This window comes from Rhinolophus ferrumequinum, chromosome 2 (genome assembly GCF_004115265.2).
Source record: "Rhinolophus ferrumequinum isolate MPI-CBG mRhiFer1 chromosome 2, mRhiFer1_v1.p, whole genome shotgun sequence".
In the NCBI taxonomy this organism is placed as follows: domain Eukaryota; kingdom Metazoa; phylum Chordata; class Mammalia; order Chiroptera; family Rhinolophidae; genus Rhinolophus; species Rhinolophus ferrumequinum.
In genome coordinates, this window is record NC_046285.1 from 12,190,951 (window position 1) to 12,217,933 (window position 26,983).

At 35.7% G+C, this 26,983-nt stretch overlaps 1 protein-coding gene across 2 annotated transcripts in view; it reads left to right on the top strand.

The window, feature by feature from the left end:
* The first annotated feature begins 204 nt into the window (after positions 1 to 204).
* ROBO2 (roundabout guidance receptor 2) overlaps positions 205 to 26,983 on the top strand; it is a 1,653,426-nt gene continuing 1,626,647 nt past the window's right edge. The window contains exon 1 of one of the 2 annotated variants that reach the window (XM_033131291.1): positions 205 to 467. The gene's annotated coding sequence lies outside the window, so the exon portion shown is untranslated. The remainder of the gene's footprint in view (positions 468 to 26,983) is intronic. The other variant, XM_033131233.1, reaches the window with a different exon arrangement.

Genomic DNA, 26,983 nt, shown 5'->3' on the forward strand with positions numbered 1-26,983 from the left:
GACAGGAGAGTGTTAGTTTCTAGGGGGTCCAGCTGGTCGCCTCCTCTAGCCCATTCCTCCGGTGGCTGCACACGCATCTCTGCAGCCCAGCTCCGCGGACTCCGGTGTCACAGAGGGGCTTGTGCGCACAGCCTGCCCGGAGGAGCCCGAGTCCCGAGTCTCCTCATTAGCTCCACGGACAGCTCGGCCCACAGGAGGGAGAAAGGAGGGGGGAGGCGGGAGGACTCCGATCTCTGCGCCACCGCCAGTAAGAGGGAGCGCAGTAGCGGCAGGAGTGGGAGGGAGAGGAGAGAAAAGGAAGGACGGCTCCGGGTGGGGAGTGGAAGAAATCTGGGAGCAGCCAGAGCAGCAGGACGGGGGAGCTGTTCAGCTGCACTGCCCTCGTTATTCAGGGAGACGCTGCTGAGCTTCCCGGGGTTGCTTCCCAGTCCCTCTGGGTGGAGGCTGCCATCCAGACCTGACTCCAGGTGAGTTGAACAGAGAGGTGTACTGAAAAGTCTTGAGCTAGACGTTTGGAACTGGCGAAGTTGCTCAGCTCCCTAAGCGCTGCTGGCTTTGCAGTATTTCCCAAAGTCACGGACAGAGGGGTATTGGCTGGCTACACACAGGCAGCGGTGGGCACGTAGGCGGTGGGTGGTTGTGATCCTCACAGCAAGGATAGTGGGGTTCAGATGGAATTCAGCTGAAGTGACGGAGTTTTAGGAAATGTCCCCAAATGTACGAATTATATATGTTTATATAAAAGCCGTCTAGATAGTCATTTCTTTTTGTGACAGCCTATTTTTGTCCTTCTGTCCCTCCTTCTCCTTGGCTTATGCCCAGTTTTCCAAGTCAGGTCAAAGGGTTTGAAGGTGCGCAAGTAGGGGATTTGGGTATACAATGGGACACCATAAGCTTGCCCTCTAAGTGGGGAGTGGTATTTCTTTCACCCTGATTCACCTACCAGGGGGTAACCCTCTGAGTAACTGGGGGTTCTTTTGCTCTGTACCCTTATTAAGGCAGGGAACTTAAGGCTCTCTGGATAGACTCAGAAATGTGATAGCAATTGAGCTTAAAAGCCATGTTGATTTACTCATCTCCTCTTTACCCTTTGTTCCAAAATTATTACCGTGTTGGGTTTCTTGAGCAGTACAACATTTAAGTGTCTGACGGGAAATCTGTTTCTCATTCTGAAAATGCTATAGGAAAAGTGGTGAGTTCACATTAAGAGGACAGCAACTTTATTTTCCTGGAAGGACTTTGGGGAAAGTGATTGATGAAGAAATTCTGGGAATGAAATTATGGACATTACCCACAGAACTTCCTTAATTTAATTTTTTTTCACATTTGCTTCAGTTTTTTTTTTTTTTAAATCTAATGTGTGTATCTGTGAGAGGCAAAATTCCTAAGGCGTGTTATGATTTTATTTGGTTTAGAAGTTGCCTTCTTACTAGCAGCACCAATTTATAATCATCATGGTCACCAGAGTATTCTAAATGTTTTGCTTTTAGGTGGCTGGGGCAACTATTTTTTTGTCTCTGAATTTAATCCTTACTCCGTGGGCCTTGCTGGATACTGTTCAGTAGAATCATTGGGCATATCGTTAGTCATGTGGGCGACTGTGCATTTTAATAGTAGTGACATATACAAATGATAAATTTAGCTAATAAATATCAGAGCCAAATTGGGGGATACAATTTAAATATATTTCAAATACTTACTACATTCTCTGTAGAGGCCCAGTGTCCTTTTGTGCTTAGGAGAGCTTACTAGTTTTTCAAAGTGAGACATATGCATCTACAGTTTTAGTAATTAAAATAAAATATTTTAGTTTGTTCTTCTTCCTTTAACAGTTTGGATTCAATAATTACTTATTGAGTATCTACTACTATAAGCCAGGTTCTCATATATTCCATTTCTAATTTCTTACAGAAGTATCGAGAGAACAGTAATATTAGTTCCATTTTTTTTTTTTTTTTGGTGACAGACTGTGGCATAGAAAGATTAATTTTCCTCAATTTCTGTAATTATTGTGTTGTTAACCAGTAATTTGTCTATACTATTTAACTTCAAGTTCAGTTATTTTCCCCAAAATCGGATGACTGCTTTTAGTTGAGTTTATTGCAGTAGTAATACTTGAATTTGCCTTATGTATAAACACCTTAAAACATTCTGTTATTTTTCTGTTTTCTTCTTAAGACTGGTTTTACTCTTTTACATAGAAGATACTGGTGCAGAGTTATACTCATATGCTCTTCACCTTCAAATACCTTCTAAAGTCCTAGCAGCTGAACTTGCGTCCTCCTTAATCAGAGTGGATGGAAAGGTAAACTCAGTATTTACCAAGCATATTTGGGAGTATTGCATGTCTTATAATCAAAATAAAAGGCAGCCAACATTTCAATGCATTTTAAAACTGCTTCGTGTGAACATGAAACACAGCTACAACGTGCTTTTACAGTAAACTGCCAGACTTCACAGTCAATAGTCTTTAAGATTTCTTGAGGACATTGGAAGGTAATGTATGTATAACATATGATTTACAAAAAGAGGAGAATTAGGAACTGAATGGTTTTGCTTTTTAATATGTGACCACAGTCATAAAAATTTATCCAAGTTACATATATTCCATGAGTGTTTTGGTGTCTTGATATGGACTGGTTCAAAGTAAGATTATTATAACTCTTGAGAGAGGAAAACAAAACCTATAACCTTGATTCCACTTTTTTGTTCCTTCTCATTCCTAAGTGATAAAAATCTGCTGTACATAGGCTCTCAAAGAGCCCATTTGAGTTCCAAAGATAGTTTGTGTTTTTATTTTTTGGGGTGGTGGAAGTGCTATGTTTGTGTGTGCATGCGAGTTCAGCAGAGAGTTTGGCATGTGGGAAGAACATGAGCAAGAGCAGTAAATACTGGATAGGAAACTTCTTGGAGTCTCATACAGTTTGTAACTTTTTTTCCATGTTACATACAAATCTTAGTTGCATTTGGGCACTGAGGATGCAGTACGCAACTTTGCATCTCATTGCAGGATTCCATAGACACTCATAGCTCAGGTAGTCTGAAATGAATCAGGATAATAATAAGCTCTATGGCTCTTGACCATTTGACCCGTTCTCTTAGGCCCTGGCATTAAAAGGATGGCTTAAAATAATATTTCTGGAATCTCAAAAGCTCCTCTTCTCTCAGATCCAGTAGAGTAGCTCAAGCATGGTGTGGTTCTCCGTATCATTTTAACCTTTCTGAGAGAGTGCTGACCAATGCTTTATTTCTCTTCCTTTGCAATTCTTTTGGATAGACAGCTGAGTGAGGAAGGGAGGAGAGAGGAGGATAAGAAGAGGAGATATACCCCCCCCTGGAAAAAATAGGGACCACTGTACTTCTTTATATGTAAATATTTATCTACAAACCTTCCTGATCAAGAGAGATTTACATATACATTGTGGTAAAATACCAATCAACTTCTAGTTATCTGTGTCATACAGTGAGTTAGAAATAAGATGAGCATGTAGGACTCAGTCCTGTTAGAGCTCTATGGGCGGCGGTACAGAATATGCACCATAGTTATTTCAACAGAGGGGCAAGGGAACAGGGCAGTTTCTTTTATAAATTTTCATCACTGATTAGGGCTGCTTCAGGGATGGCCAGGAGGGCCCTCGATGCCCTAGAACTTCTGGGTAACTCTGTGCACTGGCTAAGCCTGTTCTGATGACCCAGGAAAACCTTTGGACAGAGTCACTGCTTAGCCCTGGATGTCATCTGACCCAGAAATATGAGAATGATGAGTGCATAGTAGGTGTGGGTGGAGCAGTGACAATTCCTGCTGCAGGACTGTATCATGAAGATTCATTGATAAAAGTGAGTTCTTCCTTCCACATATGTGAGGCCCGTTGGGTCATGCTTTCTTGGGTAAAAATTTGCAGAGGTATGAATTAAATTTTGTACTTTACTTTTTTAAAAGTGCAGTGTTCACTTAGTTGCTCATTTTACCATGAATAATTCCAAGGGCTATTAGGGAAATGATTGAACATATTAAGCTTTAGTGTATATATGGTTGTTTATTATGAGATTCATTCTTTATCTCTTTTTGTGGTGACACTGATGGCATAAGGGAGTATGAGAGCAGGTTTAATGCAGAAAAATATGGAGACGTAATGAACAATGGACATGGTTGGCAACCACAGTTTTTATGGTTGTTTCAGTTCCAGGGTAACTGGAAAAACACATTGTATTCAGAACTGAAGAGTAACTAAGCAAAGGTAGAGGAATTTGTTTTCGAATGTTGACTTTAACACAAGTGTTTGATCCTGAAAATGGGCTGATAGGAAAGAAAAAGCAGAAGTTGCTGAGCAAAATTTTGTCATATATCATTCATGGAATATTCTGATTTGTTGAACCAAACATTTGACTGTATGAAGCATAGGAAGAGTTATAGGAAATCATGCTTTTTGTATACAAATATACACTTAATGAGTTGTATTATGGATATAGGAATGAACAATCCACTTGTTTTTTACTGAGACATTTGCTTTTTTTTCACTCCAGAATAAAATAGCAGTTTAGTGTGATGTGCCATGTATTAATTGAGCTCCAAAATTTGCAACCCAAAATGACACATATGTTGAACTTTATTTTTCTTGGAGAATTGTAATATGAAAAAGGAATGAAATTGCAAAAGACAAGCAAAGAAGTTCAATAATTTCTAAACTAAATAAATAATAATAAGGATAAATTATAGCATAGTTATCAAGTATTACTCAGGATTAACAAAAATCGTCTCAGCTAATCCTTGAAATAATGTGCATGCATCTTGGGGTAATAAAATGTCTTATAGACCTGGGTTTGAAGTTGCCTCTTGCTAGTTGTATGAGCTTGACAGAAATGGAATAGCCTCTCTTCACCTCAGTCGCTTCTTCTATGAAATGGGGAGATGACTAATATCTCCCTTATAGGTTCTTTGTTCATGTTTTGCTTGTTAGTATTGCCTCAGGTCCAATTAGGGTGAGATTATTATTTTTATTATTGCTATTGTATTCACCCTAGTTTTGCCTTTTATTAGCTGTGTGGTACTGATCTAGTTCCCTTTCTATAGTCTTGTGTATCTTACTCACAAACTGTGAATAAAATGCCTGCTTTGAAGAGTTGTTGGTATGTCAAGTAGATTCAGTAAAATCATTTATGTAAGGAACTTAACACATGGTAGATATTCAATAAAAATTGTTTCTTGTCCTCCCACATATTTCTGTGGAGATATTCTACATATTATTTCCAAATTTTTTATTTTCCTCTTCAAATTCAATGTCAGTCTTGCAGAGAACGTTCCCATCTCCTACTTCTCTTCTGATATTCTGTAACCATTAAACTCTACAAAAGTAGAAGGATTATTTTTATAACTTTTACTGTGCATACACATGTGAAGAGAAGCCTGCTAGGTTTCAGGACAAGTTTTGATGATGAAAGGGGAATATTTATCCCACAAAGCACTTATTTCTTCCCACCCTTTACAGTATTGTATTGTCATTCTATCAGCAGGCAGTGAGATTTTTCTATTTAAATGATTTTCTATTTATGGTAGCATAATTCAGGTCTGGTCTTCATATAATTAACATAAATATAGTGGACAATTGGGCAATGATACATTTTTAATAAGAGGAAAAAATGGACATAATGTTTTTAATATTGCTTTGAAAAATCTTTCAAATTAATTTTAATTCTGTTGGCAAAGGTAGCATCACAAACTCGCTCCTAAGTAGTGTTCTTGAAAAGTAATCTTTGAACCTTCTAGGTACTGTTCCTAGACTGGCTTAATAGGATTTAATTTCAGATGTAACTTCTTTTCTTTTTTTAAATTAAAATTCATGTGTGTGACAATGGTTAGTAAAGTCACATAGGTTTCAAGTGTACAATTCTGTAATACATCATCTATATTCCACATTGTGTATTCACAACCCGGTGTCAGTTCTCTTTCAATCACCGTATCTTTGATCCCTTTTTCCCTCATCCTACCCCCTTTAGCCCCCCTTACCCTCTGATAACCGCTAAACTATCTTCTGTGTCTATGAGTTTTGGTTTCTTTGTTTGCCTTTTGTTCCTTTGTTGCTTTCAGTTTTATATCCCACATATCATATGGTGAAATCATAAGGTTCTCAATTTTTTCTGTCTGACTTATTTCATTTAGTTCAATAATCTCAAAATCCATCCATTTTGTTGCAAATGGCACTATTTCATCTTTTCTTAGGGCAGAGTAGTATTCCATTGTGTATATATGTACCACATCTTCTTTATCCTTTCATCTATCAAAGGACACTTTGGTTGTTTCCATGTATACTTCTTTTCTAAATGGGAAGATTCTTACATGAAGATATTAGCTCCATCAGATACAGGGCTGCTCAAGGCCATCTGCATGGGATTATAGGAAAGCTGAAATAGAAAATTTCCATTTCTAAATTAGACATAGCAGAGTATTCATATTGATTGGGTGGTCATGACAATGACGTTAATAATGTGTTTCAATGCTTAAACAGTAACATATAATACAGTTACCAAGATAAATCCTGTTATTGAGTTTAACCCTTTATTTTATTCCCCCAGGGATCTCTCAAGTTCTCACTGTTTTGCTTTCTTTGCTTTGCTTACCATAATGGTATATTGGTTTCCTATGGCTGCTCTAAGAAATTACCACAACTTAATGGCTTAAAACAACACAAATTTTACTGCCTTTCAGTTTTGCAGGTCAGAATTCTAAAATTAGTTTCACTGGACTAGTCAAGATATCTACAGGGCTGGTTCCTTCTGGAGGCTGAAGGAAGAGTCTGTTTTCTTGCTTTGTACTACTTTTCTTAATTCATTGGCTTATGGCCCCTTCCTTAGCTTTTAAGGTGTGTGCCTCCTATTTCTCTTTCTACCCTCACATTGCCACTTCCTTTAGCTCTGAATTCTTTTCCACCCTCTTTCAAGTACTCTTGTGATTACACTGGGGTCATGCGGATGATTCAGGATAATTTCCCTGACTCAAAATCCTTAACTCAATCAGATCTGCAAAGTCCCTTTAACTATGTAAAGTAATACATTCACAGGGTCTGCGGATTAGGAGGAGAATATCTTTGGGAGCCATTAGTTAGCCTATCACAAATGGTAATAATATTTTTGTGCCCTAATACCCTAAATTTAATGTGATTGTTATTTCCCCATGGAAAAACTATGTATTTGGGGACATCAATTATTTTAGATACATTAGAAAATATTCCTGACTAAGAAAGATGCCGATCAATTAAACACCCTTAAATTTATTAAATCTAGTTTTAGTAAAATGTATGTGACATTTTCATGTCCAGGGTCAAAAATATTAAACCAATTATTGGTCAAGGTCATACCTGGATTACTTGGATTTAAATTATATAGATCAGTATCTTTGATTTCTTACTTACAAGCAGTTCTTAGAGCAGTTCTTATTTGTGAAGTTTATTTCTTGTTTACAAAGCCAAGTCCATATAAGAAAGCTGGTTCTCATTTTAAACTTTGCAACATAATTTTCAAGGGGATGTCTGATGGTGGTTCCCTAATAATTGGTCCTCTCACAAATGTGCATTTTGAATATTTTATTTCATGAGTTATCTATACTAATTGTAGACTTTGGAAGAAATTTAATCATGATCATGTCAGCTTTTCAAATCTTTCTGTAACCCAAAAGAAGACCATTTCATAAGATGGATTTATTGTCCCCCCTACACAGTTGTTGCCAAAGGGAACTTGAAATGTGCTGTTCACATTAATTTAATGCAAATGAATTTTTGCTGCCTCACAAGTTTGTCCTTCATTTTTCTTAAAACTATGTTGTAAATGGATGTGACATGCTCTACTGGTTGTTGTGCAGGGAGCATTGTCCTTCCTAAAAGCTCTCTCATTTATCAAAAAGAAGCCATTAAGAGAAAAGTAAATTATGTGATCTGATCGCGGTATTAAGAATGACCTTAAAACTATAAATTTTATTGTCAGTATAACAACTGAATGATCATTGCAGTTGTGGAAATTCCAAAGGAAATCCTTGTTGAGTCACAAAGCTGTTATAATCATTCCAAATTCATATTTTTATTTTACCTGATTAAAGTGTGTGGCACGCAGTTCTGCCTTATGGCTATCTCTTTGCTTCCCAGAAACTCTAATTCAGCTACTTTAAGTTTATAAGTGTTTTTCACTTTCTTTAATATTTTTAATATCAAGGAAACAGTATAATTTTTATGAAGATCCAGCTAAAAACAAAGAGATGTTTTGTATAACATAGAATTAACCAAGGATAACTACGAGTGGCCATTTTTGATAAGGAACTGCACATCCATTCCTTTGCACATTAGTGAAGGAAGGTGAGATTGGACCAAGGAACTCTGTTGATTTTTAAGTAACTCTTAATGAGAAGAGTAATGACCAAGCATATTTTTAGATTCCATGACCAGAGATCTAGTAGTTGCACGACCAATGTCAATGGTCTTTTTTTGCTACTGACGGCCTTTGCCTACATCTTCTCCAGCCATGCTGTTCATCACATCAAGGACTTCGACTGATTTTTCAGCAACCATAAGTAAAAAGGATGGCTGCACATATGGTCCTCTTTAGCGGGCCAACTGTTACTCTTGTCCACCCACATCACTGGGGACATATGGCATTACTTTGGCTGTGGAAGCAAGTGTGTTTGGACATGTCTCAGCGTGGGCAGAAGACTACTGGTTGTCTTCCTTGTTGCTCATGCCACCACCTCTTTCTGGGTGGATAACTTATTATTCATAGCACTAGATTTCAGGACGGGAAAGGATGTTGCTGTTATTAATTGATAGGAATATAACATGATGAATTTTCTGTCTACTTTGATCACAAGGCCTAATGGATGTTTGCTCTGATATAATGTAGAGGAAGAACTGATGGCTTGTACAAGAATGAGTCAGGGGTTTTTCAATAAAAACGAACTCATTTAGAAGTGCAGGGATTATATAGACCCAGAAGAGCAGAAACATCAGAAATGCTGTTGAGATAATGTACTGTGGAATCATCCAGTAATGAAATTTAACAGTGAATCTGTTGTTGGTAGCTGTGACTATGTGGAAAACGTAATGAGAAAACATGAACTGATAGGCTGGATGGCATGAAGAGTCATCTCATCCCAGCAACACTTATTTCATAGAGTTTACAGTGTCCTGAAACAATTTTTAAAAGTTCGATTCATTTTTTTCAAGAGTGCTGAATTTACAAAGTGAGGCATTTCAGTATCTGCGATAAGTGTGTACTTTATAGTAGTGGATCTAGACCTCCTGCATAGGGCGCTTCTGAACTGCATTCCATTTGGAAAGCAAGGCTAGAGGGCGGTACTGAGGTGGCCCCTAGCACAGGACTTAGAGAATATACATCAATTATCTAGAGAGAAGAATGGGTTGTGCTGCTGAGGATTGTAGGGAAAACAATGACATTGCAAGGTAACTTTTGTTGCCACTGCTGGCAAATTTGTACAACCAGAGTTTGTTGTAGATTTTTTATAGTCACAGTTATCTCACTTACCTGTATTTGGCAAATCTGAAAATATTTTAGTAAGATTGTATTTGCTAAGTATCAGGTAAATAAAATCAATATTTGTATAGGTAACATTGACAAAAGCAGTATTTCCAGATGTAGAAATGATACATTTTCAAAATGCTTTTGAATAACACTCAATCTACATAGTCTCATTTTAGTTTCGGGAGTATAGCACGTCTATTAATCACCATTAAGGCTGTATGTGAAATATTTGGCTGAATGGGTATCAAACATTTGTAGTGATGGTGATTAATGCACAGAATACAGCATCATTATTGTTATTCTCTGGCCTTGAAACTTCAGTTTTCATCCTTTTTTCATCTTGCTGTACCCACTGACTGACAACTTTAAATTATTTAATCCATCAAAAAATGTATTTTCTTGGAACTCACTAATTTATTTATTTTTATTTTTTGGATCATTCTGTGTTTACTGTAGTAAAGTATCAAATTATCACTTTATTATACCAATGTGACAGCTCAGATGGAAGAAGCAGAATGAAAACAAACAGGTTTACTCTCAAGAAATGTATTATATTGATTTTATTAACACAAAAAATGTATAGCTAATTTGACTCAGGGATTTTGTTATTCTTTTTGATATGTATACACATATTTTTACAATTTACCTTTTTTGTCAAATTTGTGTTTGCACACATACACATCTATTCATGCAAAATCAATCCTAGAGATCTTAGCCAAAGAGTGAATTTCTTAAGGAGACTGTTTCAAATACATAAAATTATGGCAAAATAGTTACAAAATGGCAATCTAAGGAACCATAAAAATGAGGATAAAGATGGAGATAATGGTTATAAACACTTCTAAATGAATAATTGATTTTGACTTAAAATCTCGTCAGTTTTTAGTTTGAGGAAATGAATAGAAATGACATTATTATGCAGATCGTTCCTATTTATTGTGTATGTCTATACATATATGTGTGTATCATTAATACAACACAGATGGCATATATATTTACACTCATCTGTATGCATATATCCATCATGAAAATGAGTACATGGATATATATACACATATTGTGTACTTTCATTTTTACGTCTATTACTTTTCTCGCTTTATTTGTAACAAATTTAAAAATATATACAAGGAAAAATTTTCATTTTGTAATTTGATCATCTATATTCTACTCTTTCCAGCCTCACATTTATGGCTTTCTATTATTATTTTCTTTGTGGCCAGACTTCTAGAATGAACAAATATCTTGCAATCTTTGTTGATATTTTGAAAGTAGTGTGCCTCTGTGAAGGGTGGGTGTGAATGAATGCATGTGAGCAAGTGAAAACCTGTGAAGGAAGGTTTTATCCTTGACAGAGAAAAGCCAGTTACAATTATTCAGAGTGTGGTGCCCCACTGCAATAGAAAGTCAGATGCCTAGCAATCTCCCTAATCATTAAAGAGATGTTACTGAGCCCATTTTCAGTACTTGACACAAATTTCAGTAGTAGAAAGACAGCCATAAACAAAATTCAGTCCCTATCCTCAATGGCAAATGTGCAGAACAGATTGGTCAAGCTAGAACATAGTTCACAACCGGAAATTAAAGTTTCTGTGTAGTTCAAATGTTATTTAAACGATGCTATGTTAGAGAGTTAAACCATAAGAAAGAAATTCCTCTATCCATCTGCTGGGGCAATAGTGGTGGAGAAGTAAGGCTGGCTGCTATGCTCAAAATTGCATAATTTTATAATTTCATATTGCACGATTTGAACAAACTTAAAATCTGATATATGATAAAGAGTTATCAACTGATAACTGCTAAGTTATCAACTTAGCAAAAAGTTATAATGAACCATTCATAAAAAGGAATTTTTTGTCTGACTTATTTCACTCAGCATAATACCCCCTAGATTCATCCATGTTGTTGCAAATAGCACGATTTCATTCTGTTTATTGCTGTGTAATATTCATTACACACACACACACACACACACACACACAACACCCTTATTCATCTGTCAATGGACACTTAGGTTTCTTCCATATTTTGGCTATTGTAAATAATGTTGCAATGAGCACAGAGGTCCATATATCTTTCCTAATTAGTGTTTTCATTTTCTTTGCATAAACACCCAGAAGTGGAATTTCTGGGTCAAATTGGGGGAGGGTGAAAAAGGTAAAGGGGACTAAGAGGTACAGTTTTCCAGTTTTAAAATAAGTTCATGGGGATGTAATGTATTGCATAGGGAATATAGTCAATAATATAATAATCTTGTGCGGTGTCAGATGGTTGCTAGACTTATTGTGACGATCACTTCATTAGGTATATAAATGCTGAATAATTATGCTGTATACTTGAAATCAATAAAATATTGTATATTAAATAAATTTTATGTAAAAAAAGAAAACAATAATAATTCCATGGTAGGTACGACGTAAACTCAAAATATAAGGAAAAAACCCATAGGCAAATATTATTTGTATTATTAGGGCAAAATTAACTTTCCTAAGTACAGCATCTAACAAGGACAAAAACCATAAATAATCAAATGATGGACTGGACTTTGTTAAAATGGAAAACTCTTATGTTTCAAATGATACCATGCATAAGTTAAAAAGAAAGTTTCAAATCAGGAAAAAGTATTTGCAATTCATTTGATATATCTGATGTATACATCGTCCTAACAAATCAATAAGAAAAGATTAGTAGTTCAATAGAGAAAAGGACAAAGTACATTGGCCGGAAACATTACAAGCTTCATATGAACACTAATTGTATTGGAATCTCTATTGTTCATAAACAAAATGCAAAGACAATACAGATAATTATGTATATGGAGATATAATATTTTATCAAAATTACAATATAAATTTATTCATTATAAATATATCTACAATACTATTTGCATGTTCATATTCTCTTAGTTCTTTTAAACTTCTGCATTTTCAAAGTTTTATTCACACCTGAGAACACATCTTTTACTGTTGAAAGCAGCCTTTCAAATATAAACCCCACATCCCTTTCTCTAAATTTGATACAGGGTAGATGCCAAGATGCCTTATCAGGAAGTATATTGCAATAATTATTTATTTCTTTTTTTAGTAGTCCCTACTCTGGATTTAACTGACAGGGGAAGATTTTTTTTTTTTTAACAAAGCTTTCTAATGTACTTTTTTGTTTTCTATTGGAGAGAGCTTTTATTTCCCTAAGTGTTTTGTTGCCTAAGCGTGATGAGTATCCGGCAGTGAAATTTAGTGAAGCAGAGGCTTATTGTGATATATGAGATGAACTTGCTTCCCTAAGCACACAGAGGCACGCGGTGCATCTGGCTTCTGTACATAAAAGTCAATTATGTTCCCGAATGCGTTTCTGTGCATTACACAGACTTTTAGGGACAGAGAGCCTACCATTTCCTAAAATGGCAGCTTTGCTTAATTGTGAAGTTTAAGTTCGATGAGCAATTGGAAGATACTAAATTCCTGGCTGGCGACAGAGCCTGAGCAGGTGATGTTACCACAGAGTACTAAGGTGGTAAGTCCTACAGGCAAAGCAACTTATGTAGGGGAAAAAAATGTACGTATAATACAAGAGAATGTTGTAACAGAGCATAATCAGGAGTGTGAACATGTGGCATACATAAGAAATGAAATCGAGGTTGGAGGAGAAAAAATGAGGGGAGGGGGATTAAAAGAAACTAATGAAGGCAAGCTTTAAAAAAAAATAAATAGGACTTACTATAAACAGTAATGAGAATAAAGGCATTTGCAAGCCTGGGGGAAGTACTAGGTTGGTGCAAAAGTAATTGCAGTTCAAAAGGTTAAAAGTAATTGCAAAAACCGCAATTATTTCTGCACCAACCTAATAACATCCAGACTATTAGGAAAGAATTTGGCACACGTGTGTATTGCTAGGGCTGCCACATGTGCAGGCTTCTTGAGATCCTTTTCTATTTTCCCAGTAGCCTTGAATATTCCTTTTTAATTTTAAGAAAGACCATCTACTTGTGTGTAATGAGGTAACATCAGGCGCATGAGAGTTTGCTAGAACATACCAAACTTTGATCAATAGTCTGGTAGCTGACACCTTTTAAAAGAGTATGTGACAGAAATGTTTATAGAATGTACTATTTTACTGCCAGAGTTAGCAGTGCATGACACATAATTTTACCTTTTTTAAATTTCTTAGTGTTACTACACTGGATAATGTACACAGGTAGAATAATGGCCTTCCAAAGATGTCCATATGCTAGTCCCAAGAAGTTGTTAATATGTTACATTACATGGCAGGGGCAGTTAAGGTTGTAGGGGAATAAGGTTGCTGGTCATCGAACCTTAAAATGGGGAGATTGGGCTGAATTATCTGTGTGGGCCCAATGTCATCACATGGGACCTTATAAGAGGGAGGCCAACAGATCCTAAGTGGGATGGGACAGGTGAAGCAGAGGGGAGAGTGATAAGCTTTGGAGATGGAGGCAGGGGCCAGGAGCCAAGGAATATACTGGACCTCTAGAATGATTCTCCGCTATAGACTCCAGAAAGAGCATAGCCCTGATGGTGACTTGATTTTAGCCCAGTGAGGCTCATTTTGGACTTTTGACCTCCAGAACTGTAAGAAAATAAATTTGTATTGCTTTGAGCCACTGAGTTTGGGTTTGTTTCTTACAGCAACAATAAGAAGCAAACGCATTTAAATCACTATTTTGTTTGTTTGTTTTTGTTTTTGTTTGCTATAGAATTGAGCTGGACATCCCAGGAAAAAAATTGAGAATTAATTGTCTTAAGAAAGTCCTTCATATCAGAATAATGAGAACCATAGAGAAGTGAACTGTTCTATTTATGAAAGATGATGTATACAAATAAACACTGTGTGGGTTTTCAAAAAGATGTCTTTCGAAGGCTAATAAAGTCTTAAAAGTGTCCTCCGGTTATATGAGGCTTAGATGATTCATCGAGGGTTGTGTTGGGTAACCCTATAAGCTTTCTGGCACTAAAAAGTCATTAATAAACTTAGCTAAGAGTGCATAATACAGGATAACTAGGACCTATGCTCCCAGTGAAGGTCACGGTTGTGAGAGCAGCTTGCGTTATTTGAATTAAAGGCCAGAATATAAGGCAATAGTATATCCATTGATAATCCAATTTCTATTGTCCATTCTAATAACACATTCATCAGTCATTTATGTATAGGACATTATGTTAAGTAATGCAGACATAATCTAATGGTGGAAGCAGAAAAACGTATAACAATAGTGATAGATAAACTGCCAGGGAGGAGCAAAATTGAAAAATCAGTGATACCTGACAGTTTTCTAGAGCAACAACATGAAAAACAAATAGAATTATGAAAGGTTGAGTTCATTCAAGATCTCTAACTTGACAAACATCAAAAAATAAATTAGTTATATTTTTTAAAAACTCAATGAATGTTTCTTTTGATGAAAGTTTTTAAACATAGTGCCCTTTTGGGTTTGATTTTTCTTGGTTTTTTGTAATCTACTCACAGGAAACCAGAAACTAAATCTGACAGATATGTTGATGTGTCTGTTGGGAGTATGAGTTTCATCCAGGGAATAGAGTTTTTACTAGCCAAGGAATGAAATCCTTAAAATTTCCCTGTAATATGGAAAATGTCTGGTTGAAATTAATAACTTTATAACAAATATTAATCCCATAAAGTTTTATAATTTCTTTATTTTATGACTAATGCCATCAGAGTCATAAATTGAAATTATTTTTTAAATAATTTACAGAACTCTCTCTAGTTATTTTTTTTAATCATTCCTGAATTTTGCAAGTCTCCTTTGTTAAAAATTTCTCTAAACAACTGTTAAACAAAATTCACACACTACTACACATTGTTACTAAGAGCATATCTTCTAGGTTTGACCTGTTTAAAAGTTTTTAAGGTGTTTATAAGAACAGTATGTTTCACAGTTTATGGTATCTCATTAATCTGATTAAATCTTGACAGCAAATTGAATTCAGCAAAAGTAACACCGATAAATCTCAGATCTTGATTTGAAATGTCTCCACCAAACATTTTAAAACAATTTTAAGTCCACTAATTTGAGTCATGATACTTGGCCCTAATAGTAGACGGCTCTTAAAATGAAGCTGAGTAGAACTTGGCACATATCAACACTAGCTTTTTATGGTCACAATTCCTGTCCCTCATTAGGAAAATCATTATTTTCAAAATACGATTGCTTTGACCAGAAATGCTTTATTATTCTCTAACAACTTTATTGAAAAATCAGCCTTATTTCTCATTTGAGTAGGCTTTCTCTGATAGAATTCTAATTTTTGAGTGTGAATAAAACTTCAGGGCACTCAAGGCAGCGGGAAGATAGGAGTAAAGAGAAGTGACCATCTTCTCTCTGCACATTCCATACCAAGGCCCTCTAATGAGCTTACAACTTTGTGAAACTGCTTGGGTGTAGCTTATATGTTAAAATAATAAACTATACATAAATTTACTTAGTTTTGATAGTTCCTGCTGAATTTGAAGAGAGTCCATTTTTTTTTATTTCTTTGCATTTCTTGAGGTTGGGGAAGAGAAGTTCGGGTCTTGTGGAATATGAAATCTAGAAAAAGTTTATATGTTGTTAAATTTATAGGTTAGCAGGATAAGTTGACTAAAATCAACATAAATGAAACTAGTAAGAGGAATCTATCCTCTTCGATTCAAAACTGAAGAGAATCTTAGAGAGGTTAAGTAACTAGTACAAGGTCTTTACCCAAATAAATGAGCCAACCAGTGTGCAGGTTTCTTAACTTTAAGACTATTGCTCATTAAACAACCTCTTCCACATATAGTTGTCGGTACTCACAACATAATACTAAAAGGTAGCACACAGGGGGCCGGCCCGGTGGCTCAGGTGGTTAGAGCTTCGTGCTCCTAACTCCGAAGGCTGCTGGTTCGATTCCCACATGCTCCACTGGGCTCTCAACCACAAGGTTGCCAGTTCAACTCCTCGAGTCCTGCAAGGGATGGTGGGCTGCGCCCCCTGCAACTAAGATTAAACACTGCACCTTGAGCTGAGCTGCCGCTGAGCTGCCGCTGAGCTCCCGGATGCCTCAGTTGGTTGGAGCGTGTCCTCTCAACCACAAGGTTGCCAGTTTGACTCCCTCAAGGGATGGTGGGCTGCGCCCCCTGCAACTAACAACAGCAACTGGACCTGGAGCTGAGCTGAGCCCTCCGCAACTAAGACTGAAAGGACAACAACTTGAAGCTGAACAGCACCCTCCACAACTAAGATTGAAGGACAACAACTTGACTTGGAAAAAAAAAAAGTCCTGGAAGTGCGCACTGTTCCCCAGGGGAGTCCTCTTCCCCTTCCCCAACAAAAGAAATCTTAAAAAAAAAAAAAAGTAACACACATTCTATGTGTAATGTTGCACATAGAATGGAGAACAAACAAAGCATTATTTTCTATTCCTTTTTCCAAATCCACATGTGAAAAGTATCTTATGGAATTCCTGAAATTTTATGACAGCTACAATGTAGCAGGGAGTTTAATTACTCAAATATCTAAACTATAGCAACTCAAAATTATGGAAAGCAAGAGGCATTCTATATTGATTTGACAAATTCTCATTTTCTACTCATTGTATCATGTCCTGAAGTAAAATGCTACATACTGGTTTGTCTTGTTTGGAGTCTATAGTTAGAAGAAGATAGAGCAATGGCTGAAGAAGATCTGTGGCAAATGCCAATACATGTGTGACTATGTATATATATATAAATATATATATATATATATATATATATATACACACACACACATACATATATATATACATACATATATACATATATCATACACACATGTATAATATCACATACACATATATAATATCACACACATATATAATAACTTTTATCTAGTTTCATTTTTTTTCACGTAAGTCTGCTCTGTCTAGGGAAAAACAATGCAAAGATGCAAGCTATTTTTGCAGAAAACAATTATACACCTATCCAATAATACAGACACTATGACTGCCTATTTCTCCCTAATAGATCTTTTATTTTAACAAGTATCTACTTTATCTTCACAAAATTTAATTTGAGTCAGTGAACTCTCATCTAGATGCTATATCTTGGCGAGGCCATCAGGAGTTGAGCCTCACAGGCAGGTAATTTTTACTTCCTTTACAGCTCTGTGTTACTTGCAGTGCCACGCCAGTGGCACAAGGGTGACAGCTGAGTCAGCTTCAAAAGTTGGGCTCTTTTTCTTTTACTCAGGATAACTTCTTTATAAAACTGCTATGTTTTCATTCCTCAAAATCTCTATGGTTGAAAATTATGGAATGATTTGTTTACTTTGAATGTGACTTCAAAAATAAAATCTGCATCTGGATAAATAAAATACGAGTGCACACTTCATTGTGCATGTGTGTGTGTGTGTGTGTGTGTGTGTGTGTGTGTGTGTTAATGGAATTGAATAAAACAAAGTAAATTTTTTAGAATAAGGAAAAGTTTAGAAGAACAAGGAATTATCTGGCTTGGGTGATTTTGAGATGTTATGCCATTGGAATTTATACCTTTGTTAAGTGTTAACTTTATATAGTATTTACTAACCTACTGGAAACTCTTAATAGTGGCTGTTGCTAAGTTCTACATTACCTTTTTTATTTTATTTTTCGTTTAATATTATTTTATATTAGTCAGGTGTACAACATAATAGTTAGACATTTATATAATTTACGAAGTGATCTCCCCGACTAGTCTAGTACCCACCTGGCACCGTACATCGTTATTATAGTAGTATTGACTGTATTCTCTTTGGTGTACTTTACATCCTTGTGACTATTTTGTAACTAACAATTTGTACTTCTTAATACCTTTACCTTTTTTACCCGGTCCCATAACCCGCCTCCCATCTATCACCTGGACAAATCTAGTACCCATCTGACACTGTACATAGTTATTACAATATTATTGACTATATTAGTTATGCTATACGCTAAATCCCCATGTCTACTTTGTAACAACCAATTTGTACTTCTTAATCCCTTCCTCTTTTCCACCTACGCCCAATACCCCTCCCATCTGGCAACCATCACTTTGTTCTCTGTATCTATGAGCTTGTTTCTATTTTGTTTGTTTGCTTATTTTGTTTTTTTTGTTCTACTTTTGTTTTTAGATTACTCATATAAGTGAAATAATATGGTATTTGTCTTTCTTGGTCTGACATATTCCACTTAGCATAATATAGTCTAGGTCCATCCATGTTGTCGTAAATAGTAAGATTTCATTCTTTTATATGGCAGAATAATATTCCATTATATATGGAGGGTGCCAAAAAATGTACACATTTTAAGAAAGGAAAACTGTATTAAAATGGTAACAAACAATAAATCAACAAACAATAAATGTATATACTGATACTCAGTATATACTGATAACAAAAGATGAATACAAGTCATATTTGGCTTTTGCGATTATAAGAGGTGCTCAAAGTGGTTACCATCAGTGTCCAGACACTTTTGATTACGGTGAACTACTGCTTGAGCAACGCTGACCAAAGTGTCCACTTGTATACATTTTTTTGGCACCCCTGGGATATGTACCACTTCTTTATCCAGCTCTCTGTTGATGGGCACTTAGGTTGCTTCCATATCTTGGCTATTGTAAATAATACTGCAGTAAACATAGGGATGCATGTATCTTTTTGAATTAGTATTTTCATTTTTGGGGGGTAAATACCCAGAAGTGGAATTGCTGGGTCATAAGGTGGTTCTAGTTTTAATTTTTTGAGGAACCTCCGTACTGTTTTCCATGGTGGTTACACCAGTTTGCCGTCTCACTAACAACAGTGTGTGATGGTTCCCTTTTCTCCTCATCCTTGCCAACATTTATTGTTTGTTGATTTATTGACAATATCCATTCTGGCAGGTGTGAGGTGATATCTCATTGTAGTTTTAATTTGCATTTCTCTGATGATTAATGATGTCGAGCATCTTTTCATATGTCTGTTGGCCATCTGTATGTCCTTTTTAGAGAAATGTCTATTCAGATTTTTGCCCATTTATTAATTGGATTGTTTGGGGGTATTTTGTTTTGTTTTGTTTTGGTGTTAAGTTGTATGAGTAATTTAAATTTTGGGTATTAACCCCTTATCAGATGTATCACTGTTGAATATCTTCTCCAAATTTGTAGGTTGTCTTTTCCTTTTGTTGATGGTTTCCTTTGCTGTGCAAAAACTACTTCAATTTTCTTAAATTTTTCTTAAAATTACAGGCCGAAGGACAACATTTTTGTAGCCTTCATAAATTGATATTAGTCTTTTTCTCATTCTCCATATACCTTACAACCAGAATTTTGTTTTTGCTTCCCATTACAACTTACAGATTGCTAATTTATCTCCCTCTTAGAAATTATACTCTCCCTTTGAAACACAAACACTTTGGAAATAGTAGCCATGCTCTTTGTGTATTTTTGACATCAACAGATCTCCTGGTCACTGTTGTCATTTAGTAAAAGCTTCAGATCCTTGCTCAAAATCTTCTTCAGCCAAGTGCTCTTGTCATTTTCAGTGACTGCAACATCCACATATAAGGACCATCAACATCCCCGGTTCTCTCTGTTTCTTGACATTCTTGTCTCCAACACATTTGTTCTTTCCTCCACTTCATTTACCCCTTTCAGGGTCAAACCTGAGACCTCTTCCATACCAGTCAATGTACCACCAAATGTTGACGGCAAATATCTCACTTTCTGGACTTCATTCCTCTTCTAGGTAGTTCATTTGCTCAGGTATCATCATTCCTACAAGTTCACCTTCATGGACACTCACCCGAGGCCACAGCCTTTTCCTCCTCGTTCACAATCCATCAGTACTGTCCTGTCTTCAATTTCCACATTTTTAATTTCAGATGCCATGGTTCATTATCAGCAAATATCTTCCCTTGCAAATATCCTGAGCTTCATTCCCCACAATTAATAGGATAATTTATTTGTTTCTATTCCTCTACCCAACCTTTAAATATTGATGTTTCTTTGGGCTCCATCCTAATCATTCTTCTCTCTCTGCATACATTCTCTCTAAACTCGAAACACCATTGCTATGCCAAAGAGCTAGTGCTTTTCAGTTTTAGACTCTACCTTAGACCTTTCCTCTGGGAGCCCATGCCTCACTTGGCAACACCCCATGGATACTACACAGAAAACATATGCGAGTAAATGACACAACCAACCATTCATATAAAAAAAAGCCAGAATCGTATGGGTTATTTTTGTGTCCTCCTACATCTTCACAATATCCAGACCAGCATTCATTTAAAACATATTGGTTCCAAATATGTCTAGAATTTTTCCACTTATTTTTATTTCTAATGTCTAGTCTAGCCAGGTCTGGATCTTTTCTTATTACTGTATTATCCTAGCCTCATCACTAATCTATTTAATTTCATTTTTATCTTCCTATATTCTATTAGCTACATAGAAGCTAAAGTGAATCTCTTAAAATGTCTCTCAGTTTATAGCTCTCCCTACTTTTCCAGTTTACCTGGACTAAAGCCCACTTTCTTTGCCATTACCAATAAAGCCTTGCATAGTTTCACATCTTAACTTTCAGTCACATCTCATAGGTGTTTTTCCCTGCTTCATTCAGTCCAGATTCATAGTTTTCAATTCCTTCTATGTGTCAAGATCGTCCTCATATCAGGGCCCTTGAAAATTCGAGTTTCTCTTCCTAAATGACATTTTCCCCACTTTATGCAAAGCTAGCTTTTGTTATTCTCTGGTCTAGATCTAGTGGAGTCCACAATCTATTCACTTTCTGTAGTTTCCAAGGTTCAAAGGTTCCTTGCCCTAGCTTAACAAAAGAGAAATGGATCAGGGAATTTGGTGTGGGGATGGCTCATGTTTAAGTCCACTTGAGAGGATATAGGGATACCCAGGAATGGCTGTATGCTAGCTTAGCAATTCCACAGTGTTTAGCAGGATACATCACTCTTCCTCTCTGGACAGACTTTAGGCTCTTATGGCTCTCCTGTGCTCTCAAACATTAGGGTGATTACTGCTAAACTTTTTGTTCTAGGTTTCTTAGTCATATTCATTTACAGTTATATATAGATGACTAGTCATTATTTTATATTGTATTTCACTGAAAAGTCAGTCTGAATATAGAGCTTTCATCAAGATTAGAAAGAATGTATATTTCTATGAAATCTATTTATCTATATTTTTAAAGTAAGTCCCATGGTATAAGCCAGTTATTCCTAACTGTGTGATAAAAAATAACCACTTGGAAGAGTTATTACAATACATATTCCAAGGCTCCATCTCCAGAGGTTCTGATTTAGCATGTCCATAACTATACATGTAACTGTACATTTTATCGGGCATCCTGATTTATTTTGAAGAAGAACATTTATGGACCACACATTAGGACAAAGGACATGTTATGTTTCATTTCAAGATGTCTGGTTTTATATAGTGCCAGTTGGCAAGTGATTTATCAGTTTCCCCTGAACTAGTGACATAGTAGAATTTTAATACTTCATAGCTTATAGGAACTTCAGATATTTTTTTCCCATTTGTTACAGAGGTAGAAAGTGAACCTTAGAGATTAATTAATTTGTCAAAGATATTAAATGTAGTCAGCATCCAAGTGTCAAATCATTGTCTGTGCTCTTTATTCTAAAGCATGGTGGCCTGAATTCACATTTTTAGCCTCTGAGTTTTATCCTGTTAAAAAATAAATAAAGTAAATAAATATAAATGTATTCATGATACACACACACACACACACACACACACACACACTTTATACATGTTGTAATATTAATTTAGATATTATAGGACTTTGACCATCATTTTTGTATGCCAGGTATAGTTTGGCCTGAGACAGATTCTACCTATGAGAATTTACTAATGTGAAAAAAACCCCTTATAAAAATCACTCTATGGCACCTAGTCCAAGGACAATGCTAAAATGAGGCTCCAATATATATCTTATCTAAGTTATTACTGAATATAAGTCATGTGATGGCTTCTAATGAAAATTTCCCATTGAAAAAAATCAATGTTAATAACTGGAACTCGAGAGCTGTAATGGGCTCTGCTGTGTTTTTCTGGCTTAGATTGTGTTCCTACAAAATGCTGAGAAGAGGAATTGATGCCCTGTGAGCTATGGTCACTTCCTGATCCCATTTGATTCTTTGGTCTTTAGTTTTAAAAGGGTGATCAGAGAGGTTGCTTTATAATGGACGAGTTGAGCAAAAGGAGCATCAACCTGGAGACTCCTTGGCACAGCCCAACTCTCACTGGAGAAACACTTCAATAAAGAAACTCATTGTCAAAAGAAAGACTTGCAAGGAAACTTTGTTCCAGAAAATACTTTGTTTTAAAGAAACTGCTTTAAAAACTTATACTACAAGCTAAGTAGAGCTACTCTCTATAGATCACAATGGAATAGCATGTCTAAAGGCGTTACTTATCTGGACACAGAAACAAATTTTATTTAACAACCAACAGTAACATGCATACAACCTCGGCTACTTGCTTGGGTCTGGTGGCTGGAGAGGAAGAAAATATCTAGAAGATACACATGAGAAGTGCAAGTACTGGGAGAGGGCAAAATAATTTTTAGAAGTTGGCTGCAGATATAACCCAGAGATGGTCTGTAGCAGAAGTGACTCTGATCCCTAGAAGCTTCCACTTGTGTTGATGGTAGGTGCTCTGCATCCAGGACTCTTCATTCAGGACTGAATGAACAGTTGGCACCTCTAGTTGTGAAGCATCCCTCAGACCTGTGGTGTCACGGTGGGCTCCATCTGATAGAGCAACATCCTGGCAATAGACTGAAGTTGTAGTACTCTATGGCACCATCCCATGGTGCTGTTTGTTCCAATATTCTTGCATAACCAAACTAATTTTGCTATTATGTATGATAAGATATAATACACTATACATTGTTGAGGTCTATTTTCTTTTCTTCGGTGGCTTTCAAATTAAAAGACAAGATGAACACTATTGAGTCAAAGTGTATTTATATAGTCGTTACCAATTTGAAGTCCTAAGTTCTACTTTGCTTACTGAATATCAAATCTATTTTATGGGCAGAAAAGCACAATGGATTCAACTATCCATGTTTTAGGACTTATCCCAGTCTTTAAAGAGTAACAAGTACAATTTAAAGTACATAAAATAAAGTAGATATTTCTCATTTACTTTTTATGAGTAAATATTTAAAAATTTAGAATTAAAAAATATTTAGAAGCCCATGGCATCTCTTTATGGTAAATGTTACTGTTTTACAGCTATTTTGTTTTTCTTTCATGAAAAAAAAAAGAATGTATTGATTTTACCTTATGTTAGCAGAGTTGTTGATTAATATAAAAGTTTCATAAAATGTTATGGTTTTCATATTTACAGAATGGCAGGAACAGGATATAGATAATCCATCATAGAAACTTGGCATTTTTGAAATATTAGCTTTCTATAAATATTAAATCAGAAAGAAAGGTTATATTTCCTTTTGATTATGATACAATTTGAAAGCCATCTGTTCTTTAAATATTTAGTAAAATATATAGTGGAACTGTTCTTTCATATGCCAGTCCTTTCCTGAAGAGTATTTTAAGATTTTTCAAACACTGCCTCAATTCTGTACAGAATAGCAATATAAATAGATAGATGGATAGATAGATAGATACATAAATACATAAATAAATCAAAAGCATGTAAAATTAGCATTTGTTTAACGGAAGTTAAGGAAACCATAAACAAAAATTTTTCAAAAGTAATCCATTGAAGTGTGATTAAAATGTGAATTTTGACATTGTTGGTATCAGATAAAAATGCTTACACAGTGATTAGAAGGGGACAAAGTTCTATCAATTAGAGATTGAAAGGTGTGTACACATACACACACACACACACACACACACACACACCCCACTAGGGTGAGTCTTTGGCAAAAACACTTACCCTATTCCTTTCCCCAAAACAAATAATCAGTCATCACCATTGCGCTTTTGTGATATCACTCTTCTTACTCTTCAGTGTAAAATTATTAGTAAAGCTAACGTGTATGGGGGAGGCGTAAAATTTGCCCTGGACACCACAAGTCACTCCAGAAAGGGTTGATGCTTTTACGGATTAACTGTGATAGTTCAGTTGTCATGCTTTAGTGATTTTCAATTTGATTTTTACATATTGAGGAAATACATGAGGTTCTATGGGCAAGTTATCTCTTTTCCCTCTTCTCAGCATCCCTTTTGGAATGATTACTGGAACTGTATTTGGAAGATTTAGGACTAATTCCTGCTTAGTGGTTACTTATTCAGAGCGTAGTTTCTGAAGTCATCCTATTGTGGCTCAAGTTACAACAATGATAGCTACTAATAACATGACTTGAGAATTATGTGGCTTTTATCTAAGCCTCTGTTTTTTCAGCTGTGAAATGGCGATTTTGAAAGTGCTTAGTTTATAGGATTTCTGTGAGAACTACACAAGAAAAGGAACATAAGGCATTTAGCATAGTAAAATGCCCTGGAATATAATAATTCTCAGGAAATGTTTATTAGTACCAAGGCTATAAAAATCATCATTCTGTTGTTACACAAGGGTTTGAAAATGTCATTGCAACATTCTTGGTCTGTTTGCTCATTTAAACTGTGGAAGGTGCTTGACTTTTCTGTCTGACTTATTTCTCTTAGCATGATAATCTCAAGATCCATCCATGATGTCACAAATAGCGGTATTTCATCTTTTTTTTATGGCTGAGTAACATTCCATTGTATATACGTACCACATCTTTTTTATGATTTCACTCATATGTGGGATATAAAACTGAAGGCAACAAATAAAGAAGACAAACAAATCAAGCTCATAGACACAGGCAATAGTGTAGTGGTTACCAGAGGGGAAGGGAAAGGAGGGGGTGGTAGAAGAGGGTAGGGGGTCAAATATATGGTGATGGAAGGAGAACTGACTTTGGATGGTGACCACAGTGCAATATATAATGTATTATAGAATTGTGAACTTGAAACCTACATATATTTTTAAAGATTTGTATTAGAATATAGCTAACATACAATATTATTTTAGTTTCAGATGTACATCACAGTTATTCAACAGTGCACATCTGGCACTATCCATAGTTATTGTCATGTTATTGATTATATTCCGTATACTAAAGAAGTGATCACCATGATAAGTCCAGCAACCGTCTGACACTGTACCACGCTATCACAATATTATTGACTATATTTTCTATTCTGTATATTACATCTCCAAGAGTTACTTGTTTTATACCTGATATTTTGAACCCCTTTATCTTCCCCCCTTTTCTAATTTTTCAATTACGGTTGATATTCAATATTATTTTATATTAATTTCAGGCGTATAGTATAATGGTTAGACATTTGTATAACTTATGAAGTGATCCCCCTGACACTATACATAGTTATTACCATATTATTGACTATATTCCTTATGCTTTACTTTACCTCTCCAAGACTATTTTATCACTACCGGTTTGTATTTCTTAATCCTTTCACATTTTTCCATTTCCATTAAATATCTTTTTCCATCCCTTTACTTTCAGTCTGTGTCTGTCTTTTGATCTGAAGTGAGTCCCTTGTAGCCAACATATGTAAGGGTCTTGTTTTCTTATCTATTCAGCCTCCTTCTCTTTTGATTGGGACATTTAATCCATTTACATTTAAAGTAATTATTGATCGATATGTAGTTATTGCCACTTTATTTTTCATTTGTTGATCATTTTTGTCTTAAAGAAGTCTCTCTAGGATTCCTTGTAATATTGGTTTGGTGGTGATGAACTCCTTTAGCTTTTTCTTGTCTGGGAAGCTCTTTATCTGTCCTTCAATTGTAAATGACAGCTTTGCTGGTAATCTTGGTTGTAGGTCCTTGTTTTTCATCACTGAATATTCCCTGCCAATCCCTCTGGCCTGCAAAGTTTCTGTTAAGAAATCATCTGATAATTTTATGGGAGCTCCCTTGTAGGGAAATAACTGCTTTTCTCTTGCTGCTATTAAGATTATTTCTTTGTCTTTAACCTTTGGCATTTTAATTATAATGTGTGTTGGTGTCGGCCTCTTTGGGTTCATCTTGTTTGGGACTCTGCACTTCCTGGGCTTGTATGTCTGTTTACTTCACCAGGCTAGGGAAGTTTTCTGTCATGATTTCTTCAGATAGGTTTTCAATTCCTTGTACTCTCACTTCTCCTTCTGGTACCCATATAATGTGAATGTTGGTATGCTTGATGTTTTCCCAGAGGCCCCTTAAACTCTCCTCATTTTATTTATTTACTTATTTATTTATTTATTCACTTATTTATTTATTTGCTTTTCTGATTGGGTTTTTTCTGCTACTTTATCTTCTAAATCGCTGATTCAGTTCTCTACTTCATCTAATAATGTATTCTTCATTTCTGTCATTGTGTTCTTTATTTCTGATTTCCGAGTGGTTCTTTTTTATGTTTTCTATCTCCATTTTCACGTTTCCTGTCTCT